Source organism: Oreochromis niloticus, linkage group LG19 (assembly GCF_001858045.2).
Source record: "Oreochromis niloticus isolate F11D_XX linkage group LG19, O_niloticus_UMD_NMBU, whole genome shotgun sequence".
NCBI lineage: Eukaryota > Metazoa > Chordata > Actinopteri > Cichliformes > Cichlidae > Oreochromis > Oreochromis niloticus.
In genome coordinates this window covers 8,205,296-8,212,686 of record NC_031983.2, presented here as the reverse complement: position 1 = coordinate 8,212,686, position 7,391 = coordinate 8,205,296, and the positions used below count along the sequence as shown (strand labels likewise).

The 7,391-nt window shown below is 38.3% G+C and overlaps 1 long non-coding RNA gene across 1 annotated transcript; it reads left to right on the top strand.

Moving 5' to 3' along the window:
- The first annotated feature begins 4,741 nt into the window (after positions 1-4,741).
- On the top strand, positions 4,742-5,271 carry LOC109195911 (uncharacterized). The gene is made up of 2 exons (XR_002057352.1): positions 4,742-4,942; positions 5,020-5,271. It is a non-coding gene; the product is annotated as an uncharacterized LOC109195911 (long non-coding RNA).
- The last annotated feature ends 2,120 nt before the right edge of the window (positions 5,272-7,391 follow it).

Genomic DNA, 7,391 nt, shown 5'->3' with positions numbered 1-7,391 from the left:
ATAGCTTGTATGTCTGAGTATTTCTTTCTCAGCTCCTCATTGGAAGGAGCCCCCACTGGGAGCAGATTAGCCTCTTCATGGGGGTTGTGACGCCCAGAGAGGAAGTATCAAAGGAGGACAAACACAAGGGCAAATCGTCCGACCGACACTTAATATTCACCGAGACAAGCAGAAAGCAGGAGAGGGATTCCTTCAAGCTGGAGGCTGAGATTTCCGTGTCTGCTCGTCTTTGTTTTCCTCATTTTGATCTCTGTTAGCTGCGACTGGGATGATTACTGGTTGCCTTTGGAGGCAGAAATGTATCAAGTAATAGTAAAAAAAAGAGGAAAAATAACCATAACTTGTAAAATATCTTTTATGTTATGTTACTGATCACACAGTTTATGCCCGTCTGTGTCTGTGCCTGCCTATGAAGGCTATCTTACTGTACTTATATATATATATATATATATATATATATATATATATATATATATATATATATATATACCTTAGTCATAAAGATCAGGAGACTTTAATAGCTAAGATATTATATATAGCTATATCATTAATATAAAGTGAATATATAAAAACAGTTTTACAAAAATGAAGTAATCAAATATATTTATTTTTTTAATTTCTAGTTTATTTTAATAGCTTTTTGGGAAGCAAAATATCAGTAACATAGTACATATTTCTGTATGGCTGTATTTATTTATTTTGCGTGTTGTGGATGCATTTCATCACCAACAGATGGCGTCAAATCCAAACATATTTCGATAGAAGTGAAATTTCTTCACGTTACATCTACACATTTGACCTTTTTGTGCTGATTTGAACATTGTCTGCATTGGACGCCTCACATGTTTCAAACATATACACTATTTTAATTTCATATATCTGTAGATTTATACGAAAAGTATATTTTTAGAAGTCTGTTTGAAAAACATACATTTAAAGGGGCTGTATTAACATTTATTTCCCTTTGTCAGCACATCCACTTATATGAGTAAATAAGTCCGTCATATGAATAATATGAATATGTGTGTGTGGTTCCTCTGACCTCCTCCTCAGTGCTGGGTGATTGACAGCTGCTGAGGTCAGTCCTCGGTTCTTTCCCACATGGCCCTCAGCCGCAGTTTAGCAGATAATTAAAATATAAATCGGACAAAGACCACTAAGTCTCTGGTTAAGCGTTACAAAGGGAGAGCCCACATCCCCAGAGCTGGTAAACCAACACCTTATTGCTGAGCCCACAAAGAAAAACACGCCGCTCTCCGCCAGCTGTTCACCGCAAGTGGTGTGCTGTGTTCGCGGTCCAAACGTCCACAGGCAGCGGGAACCACGCTGCGTTCAGTCCGATGGGAAATATTACACATACTTCCCAATTTACGTGCTTTATAAAATATGAATCGCTCACAGTGACAGGATTTCTTGTTTCCCAGTTTAATTTAACAGCTTTCTTTTTTTTTTCCTGAAGATTTTTTCGAATAAATATGTTTTGTTTTGTTTTTTTAAATCTTAATCGTGATTGGTCCACTCGTGACCAAAGTGATGCTTACATTTTAGATACACAGTCAGATGACCTAGATGATACCTGACCCTCTCCATGTACTGAGTTCACATAAAACCCACCAGTATCATTCGCAGTGTCGCAAGTAAAACTATTCACTAACATCTGCATCTTAATGAAACAGACAAAGTAAAATGTTATCTAGGGAAGTCAAAAACAAGAAGGATGTGTAATCTATCAGAGATGTCATGAGAGATGTAAAATCCTGTAATAACAGTACGTAAAATAACATTAGATAAAAATGAAAAATAAAAATGTTTTTGCATGTTATTTTAATTGAGAAAAAATATTTAAACTGAAATTTAAACTGAAGTGAAATCAGTTCAGCTAAAAATTCACTGGCATTTATATAAATGCCTATCTGTATAATGTGCGCATCTGAGACACTAACATGTCACTAAAATATTTGATTTAGCAACTCAAAGAATTATAAAATCATGTCTTTATGCATTTTTGTGATTATTAAAAGTTAAAAAAAAAAGCAACTTAAAAATTTAATTTTAAACTGCATGAAAATATACCACATCATTATAAGTGGGCAAAGTTTTTTTAACCTAATTTGAAATTTTTTATCAAAATGTAAGATTTCAATTATGTGTGCGAGAGCGAGCACGTTTTTCTAAAAGACAACACTGAAATATGGACATTAAAAATATGAAAATGATTTGTTTTGTTTTTTTAAAATGAAGCAATTTAAAGTGTTTATTGGTCTATAGTATTTATCTGCCATAAGGAAAGATTTATATATTTGAACACATCTTGTATTATTACAGTTCTGCTTTACTATATTACTGTTTGTGTATCGCTATGAAGTGCTGACAATATATATGTTTTACTGTGAGCCTTTCTAGTAGCCTAACAGTCTTTCTAAGGTCACATGTTAGACAGTTAAGATCAAATTTGAGCCTTTCTGCAATAAAAAGATATTTTTTAAAAAAAACCCAGCTAACAGTAAAGTGTGCATAACTCACATGTATGGAAGGTCATTAAAGCTGACCTACTGCTTGTCTAAGGTCCTTTAACAAATTTAATGTATAGCTTCTAACTTTAAAAGGTGGGCTTTCAAACGTTGTGCTGTTTCAATTAAGACTTGATGATTTTATGAATTATCAACTAAATTATTGAAGATTAGCATTTATAGAAAAAAAATGAAAGGACTGGTAATATTAAGAGGATTAACACTAAGAGTATAAATCTTGCAGGTTTTCTGTTATTTAATGAACTCCTGACTGAGCATAATGCAACGTGATAAGCATTTACAGGCAGTCACAGCTGTTTTGGGCCTTGTGTATATGGGTCAGTTCTAGGGTCACGTATGAGGACAGGAGTGCGGCATTTCATTACATTTATGAGGGGTGAGAAAGTGAGCCCTGATTAGGTTTCTAATTACTCACTTAAACTCTAAGTAGGCCATTTGCACTCTGGTGCTTGAACTGGATCCGTCTCAGAGTTCGTCTATCTGTTTCTCTTGGCTCCACAGAAGGTGTGTGTGTGTGTGTGGCAGCTGCTCACACTTATTGTCTTCTAGAGTGTGTGTTTATATGTGTGTGCGCATTCAATCCCAGCGTTTTACACATGGATTAGTGTTGGTTATGTAACCAGCTGTCGGTGTCAGGATCTGATATGAATCTGTGAGCCTGATCAGGGGATGATTGACAGCTAGGCTCCCAGAATAGATGAAGAATCTCTCTTTGATGAGGCCTTAAACTCAGAATTGATCTCTTCATGGGGGCTTTCTAGAGAAATCTCTGCGTCGTCTTTATGATTGGCAGGGATAACGCCTTAATTAGCCAGATGACTTTGTCAAAACATTTTAGAGACAGTGTAATTCTGACTCTCATTTCAACATTTTAGTTAAAAATAACAAATAATGAAGATTTTTTTGTTCCACAAGGTCTATCTTGTAGATTTTCTGCACTTTTGGATCATATCACAGTATTTTCATGAGCAGATGAAGTATGCACAGCGATACCATGTTTAATATTTAATCTTTATAACTTTCCTTCCATGTAACACGGGCACTGCAAACAGATGAAAGATTTTTTATCATTAACTAGTTGTTCAAGTCATATTTGCAGTGAAAGTGGGACACAGGAGTGAGCATTTGCAATGTGAAACATTCATTTTGTTTCACGTGTTAGCCATTTTATTTTTATTTTCTTGTAAATCATCAAAAAATAATTACGATTAACATCCCTCACATGCAGTGAGGGTCAGACATGGAAGTAGAGTCTCAATGATCAGCCTCGTTCAGCACGTGCAAGTAGGACTCTGATATCCTTCTTCATATATGTGTATGTGTTATTGATCCTAACTCTTTGACAACAATATCTGTAAGGATCTGATTTATCTCAGGTTGAAAAAAACCACTATCATGTGATAGACTGGGAATATGTCAAGCACCAATGTTGGCAGGATCTTAGCTGCTTGGTTTTCCAAAAAAACCAATGTCCTTCCTTCTAATGTCCCTTGATTGTGCAGCCATATTGTAGGAAATGTAACTTAACAATGCCTGAACCATTTTAGTAATGGATGAATCTCTGGGGTTTGCATTTTTGTGCATGTCTGAATGATCACATGCATCCCTGGGTTGATGACTTGATGTCCAAATAGGCCCACGTTGCTATAAAACAGGAGCATTAAGTCAAATTTCTTTCCAAATGAAGCCCCATAGAGGGCGCCATAGGATCCTATCTAAAACTCATCCCCACGGTTACCAACGGTAAAGGGTAGTATTTAAATATTAGAAACACTTCAATAGAAAATGCTTCTGAGTAAAGGTTGTGCCATTTGAATGACCTTATGTAGCAAAATAGACTGAAAAAATCAAAAGTAAAGTAGCCACAATGGAAACTTATGTTTCCTGTGTGTCATATATTTGGACTATTATTTTTGATTGATGTTACATATGTGATGCATGATGAATTAAGTTATTTATAGCGGACATATTTGCATATCAAATTTGAATCTGTAACGCATCTACAGCTGTGAAATACAGATAACGGCGCAGAGCCGGAGAACACTACTTGAATAAATGTGGAGATGCAGATTTACATTCACTGAAGTGGGAGTTGAGCAGATGAGGAAGATGGGAAGATGAGATGCTTGAGTTATCAGATTTTTGTTTTTTTAATCACATTTCCAAATTGTTCATCCAAAGTTTCAGCCATGTGGGTGAAATTTCTGTCACGGCCAGGCGGATCAGCTGCACGCTGATCAGCACTCTCTCTCTTCCTCTCTCCTCTTCTCTCTCGCCGGGGCGGAACTCACTGTGGGTTCACGCCCTCGGCCCACGCCCTCGGGAGATGAGACACCTGGGTCTCGTTAAGGTGATCAGCACTTAAGCCAGGAGGTGACTGCTGTGCGTCGCTGGATCGTTGTCTACCACGCGTTAGTGAAGCCAAGCTACAGCAAGTTAGAGTGTTTTCCTGTGTGCGTCGTACTTAACCCTGTCTCCCTGTCTACAGAGCTCCCTGGATTTTCCCCCCGTGTGATTCCCGTGTGGCAGTGTCGGAGTGTGAGCCTGTGATCGTGTGAGTGGATATTCTGAAGAACGCGTGCTTTCCCCTGGACTTCCCTGGAGACCCCTTCTCCCCTCACTCAGCTGTATATAGCACCCCCCGCACATTCCTGTATATACACCTGGTGGATTGTAAATAAACCTTTCTTGTGAGCATCAGAACCGGAGTCCTGCGCTTGAGTCCTCCTCCAAACCGTAACAATTTCAGCGAGCCCTCAGAACTCATGCAAAGCGTGTCAGCCATTTCTGGTCATCCCCCAAGTTTTGATTTGCATGAATACAGGAAAAAGGATTTCACTCTTATAATAGAGGTCATAGTGAGGTCGGATGTTTTTGCATGTTAGGAATTTTTAACACTTTAAGTAAAGACCCATTTTAACTACAGCAACCCGAACAGGTTTTAACCCACAGCATTAAGGCTGGTTTTCAGATGATGCTGTTGATTCTGAGTCTGGCCTCATTGGCTGTGGGATACACTAACAGAAATCTGGACTTTTACCAATCAAACCAGCTTTGTTACTCTGCCAGCATCACATCTTTCCACAGCCAACAGTCCATTTTGGCAACGCTGAAATAGTTCTGAGACTTCTTCCAGAAAACTGCAATTTGCAAATTGTACCATTTATCAGAACTGTGTTTGCTCTATGTGTCATTTCTGTGAAGCAAAACGGGCGAAACTCTGAAACTACCATCTTCTAGTTACCCTAAAACGAGTTCATTCCCAAATCTCATTAAAACCGCGGCTGTTGAATTCATATAAAACATCGCTGACACATTTCTGATATCTAAAATAATGGGAACACAGTGGACAAAGCTATTTTTTTATGGCAACAATAAACTGAAGTGCGAGAGTCAAATCAATGTTTATATTTATTCATCACTCTGTTACATTCTTACATGAAGGCTAAGTGTTGAGAAAGTTTTGACAATTAAAAATAAGGAAGGGGGTAAGAGATTTTTGGCCAGAGAAAAGTGTTATCATGAAGTGGCCACCCCACAGCCTTTTTAACCTCTCCTTCCACTTCAGATTTCATGGTTACAAAGCTTTAAGTGGACCATGATCCCCTCCTCCCTCCCACTGGTCACCACTTGACAGCCAGCCTGTTTACTCAGGCTTTTTACCTGAGTGGAAAATTTCAAGTGCTTCTGTCAAAATACCACCAACAAATCTCATCAGCAAAAGCAACATGTTACTGTGAGATGGCACATGCAGCAATATTTCATAACAAGGCAGCAGAAGACCAAAAGTTTTAACTAAAACCTGGATTCTGATTGGAAGACAAACTTCAAATTTACATTTTTTTCTTTTTGCTTTAAACACAAGATTAATACCAAATCTAATCAAATATGAAGCTAACTTCTCTATTGTTTGCCCTCCAGTGAAACCCAACCAAAAACTATCAAGCACAATTTCATTTTAGATTTTTTTTTTTAAACTCAAACGAGCTATAACAGGTCGTAGCAAAAAGATCATGACCACCAGACAGATCCTGACAAACTGTTTACAGTCATTCTGCGATTATCATAGTCTACGTTTACTTTTTCAAGTGGCACTAAAAAAATAGGCTGTAACACTTAAAATTTTGTCTTCTCGCTGCCTGATCTGACTGAATTGGTGCTGAGCTACTTCAGTCTTAAGCTTACCTTGTAAAAAACAGTCTATCTTAACCCTGCAACAGCAATCAGAGTATAACAATCAGACACATACAGCACTACTGTGAGCAGTAAATTTGCAAAAAGATGCTGGCTGTAGAAAAAAATGATGCAAATTCAATTGGAATCAATTGATTATATATTCATAATGTTTATGTTCTTAATGTTGCATCATCTGTCATGTGCTAATCCATTAGGTGAAATAAATGGTAAATGGCCTGTATTTATATAGCGCTTTTATGGTCCCTAAGGACCCCAAAGCACTTTACATATCCAGTCATTCACCCACTGGTGATGGCAAGCTACGTTGTAGCCACAGCCACGCTGGGGCACACTGACAGAGGCGAGGCTGCCGGACACTGGCGCCACCGAGCCCCCTGACCACCACCAGTAGGCAACGGGTGAAGTGTCTTGCCCAAGGACACAACGACCGAGACTGTCCGAGCCGGGGCTCGAACCGGCAACCTTCCGATTACAAGGCGAACTCCCAACTCTTGAGCCACGATCGCCCGCGATAGTCAGGGACTTTTTTTGTAGGATGTGTCATACCTCCATATTTGAGCTTACTCATCATAATAGTGTCTCTAGGTCACAATTCCTGCACATTCATTGATATGACACCAGCCAGTTTTACATACTGTATGAATGATCTCATACTGATCTATA